The 2,957-nt window shown below is 40.0% G+C and overlaps 1 non-coding gene across 1 annotated transcript; it reads left to right on the top strand.

The window, feature by feature from the left end:
* The first annotated feature begins 976 nt into the window (after nucleotides 1-976).
* Nucleotides 977-1,050, top strand: Trnar-gcg (transfer RNA arginine (anticodon GCG)). Its single transcript has one exon. It is a non-coding gene; the product is annotated as a tRNA-Arg (tRNA).
* The last annotated feature ends 1,907 nt before the right edge of the window (nucleotides 1,051-2,957 follow it).

Raw genomic sequence — 2,957 nt, 5'->3', positions numbered from 1 at the left:
TCGACTGTATCGTATGCTGTGCTGTGCATGAATTCTCCCAGCAGATGTAGCGTTTGCCCGTACACTAGCTCTCCTGCCGTTTCTTTAACATCGCTTTTGACTGACGCCCGTAGTCTGAGGAGCACAATAGGTAGTGCCTTGGTCGAATTTTGCGTCGTGTGACATCGCGGAGCTCTTTTCAGTTGACGATGCAGGTGTTCAACTATACCATTTGATGCAGAGTGTTAGGTTGTGGTGTGTATACGCTTAATGCCTAATAATGTAGCCAATGCTCTGAAAAGGTAATCTGGTCTGCAGTAATTCGCAGTGGTACCGAAACGGGCGATCCAACCGGAAGAAATGTTTGCGCCACAGTTTCGTCTGTGATATCCCTCATGGGAAGTGCTTCAGGCCAGCTGGTAAATCAGTGTGACACAATAATCAATAATTATAGCCTTCTGAGACTGTGAGCGGGCCTACAATATCGATATGTACATGTTCGAAACGTTGATTCGGCGGCAGAAATGCGCCTACCGGTGCTCTGACATGCTTTGTGGTCTTGTTCCTCTGACACACTATGCGCTGCAATGAGATTCTCACTCCTCAGCGGAGTGTGCGTTGATATGAAACTTCGTCTGGAAGGTAGGAGACGAGATACTGGCAGAAGTAAGGCTGTGAGGACGGGGCGTGAGTCGTGCTTGGGTAGCTCAGTTGGTAGAGCACTTGCCCACATAAGGCAAAGGTCCCGAGTTCGAGTCTCAGTTCGGCACACAATTTTAATCTGCCAGTAAATTTTCATATCAGCGCACACTCTGCTGCAGAGTGAGAATCTCAATCTGGAAACAACCCCCAGGCTGTGGCTAAGCCATGTCTCCGTAATTTCGTTTCTTTCAGGAGTGCTAGTTCTGCAAGGTTCGCAGGAGAGCTTCTGTAAAGTTTGGAAGGTAGGAGACGAGGTACTGGCAGAAGTAAAGCTGTGAGGACGGGGCGTCAGTCGTGCTTGGGTAGCTCAGTTGGTAGAGCATTTGCCTGCGAAGGCAAAGGTCCTGAGTTCGAGTCTCGGTCCGGCACACAGTTTTAATCTGCCAGGAAGTTTCACACAATGCACTGTTTGACAAATGTTTTGCAGCCAGCGTGCATTCCAGGTCAGATGATACTTTGATCAATCTAATAGTACCTTATACTCGTGGACGTGCCAGATTGTGTACTGATGCAATTGCTTGTGCTCGAAAGTGTTGTGGTCCAAATGGATGTGCTTTCACTCCAGACAGGTAACAATACAATTCACCAATCACTTCAGGCATCGCGACACATTGTAATTTCAGTCATCACGGTTGTTTCAGCAAATCTTGTAACTCATTATCACGTTTCTGGGCCTGTGCGAGAGCATCAAAATCAATGGTAGCCGTTACAGCTTCAACTTATGGGCATGTGTTTGCTGTCGCGTCCGCATTTTCTACACGTGATGGCACATCCGCTGGTACATTCTGCTTGTCTGGTATATAAATAATGCAAGTGGTGAATTGGCTAGTGTAATCTAAATAGCCTAGTTACCTCGGCGATGCTTTCTCTGGTTTTACAGCCAATAATTCTGGTTTTGTTAGAAAAGTGCCTGTGATACCTATGACCTGTAATGAAGTACCAATCAGGACCGCTCATTAGTTGGTAACACAGCAGCTCATGTAGCCAGTGTGAGAAAAGTTTCAGGTAATCAGTGATAGCAGAAAATTATGGTTTGCTTTCAGTGTTGAAACTGAAATTTTTATGTCTAGAGTCTACTCATAGAGGTTAGTTTTAATCACTGTGAACAAAGTGATTGTGATTCTAGTTCTGCTGGTGATTGTTAAGTGGCATTATCTCAGATACATTGCACATCATGAAGTAGTGAACCAAAATCATCCATTTTATCATTACGCTAGAAAGTCTTCCACGCATTTGAGAGAATCTCTTGTCTATTTGAGAAAATGTTTCATCCATTTTACAAAATCTGTTGTGTGGGAAAATCCTTCATTCAGTCTTGCTGTCAGGTTTGACAATGCCTATATAATTTTTTAAACACTTGTTTGTTTTCCCACTGTGAGTGCTATGATCATTACTCCCCATACAAATAATAATTAAAAAGACTTGCAGAATTGGTACTCACAATAATCAAGAACTTACAATAGTAAATGCTGCTCCTTTTTATATAAGTCACCTATAACCTAATGAAGTTCACTGAACAGGTTCATTGCTGAAATTGAAATTTTCTAAAGAAGGTGACTGTGTAAACTGAAATTGACCTATTCACAGTTTTAAAGATGCCTGTTTCACAACAATCATATATATTTCCACAGCCAACTGTTTGCAGGCAGTTGGCTGTGTGATTCCTATGTTGCAAAATTCAATTTTCATCATTGTTAAGATAGAACCCCAAGGTACGTTTGGAACAGTAAAATCCCAACTTGGAGTGAGTATATAAAATTTAGTACAAGTATCTCTAAAATTTACGTAAATATCTGGAAATATTAAAATGTTAAATGTATTATTTAATCTTGTACATTCATCCAATTTATTGATAATAAATTTTTCCCAAACTATTTCTGCACGATTCTAAAGTTTGGCTGAAATGTTGGATTTATGAAGCCTCTAATAAAAATATTCTTTATTAGATAATTTTGTTTCTTTTGAATTTCGTTCATAATGCTTATATTTGTAAAGATAAACAACTTTTTAATTATTAGATGTAACTTTTCATATTCGACATACTTTGATATTTTTAAATTGTTCCTTTTTAAGAATAGAAAATAGTTTTCCAGTCCTTGAGGCCATAAACATTAGAGATTAGAGTCGATTAAGTTGTCACTCCATAGACCCAAAAAATGAGATTATTCTCGTGGGTGTGGAACATGTCAGAAGATATAACATAAAAACATAAAAAATTTGAATGCAATACTTACTACCTTCATCAATTGTCAGGAGATTGTCGAAATAGGTGAATA

This window comes from Schistocerca serialis, chromosome 10, assembly GCF_023864345.2.
Source record: "Schistocerca serialis cubense isolate TAMUIC-IGC-003099 chromosome 10, iqSchSeri2.2, whole genome shotgun sequence".
Lineage (NCBI taxonomy): Eukaryota > Metazoa > Arthropoda > Insecta > Orthoptera > Acrididae > Schistocerca > Schistocerca serialis.
Note: the sequence above shows the minus strand (reverse complement) of the source record. Positions and strands in the feature narration are given on the sequence as shown.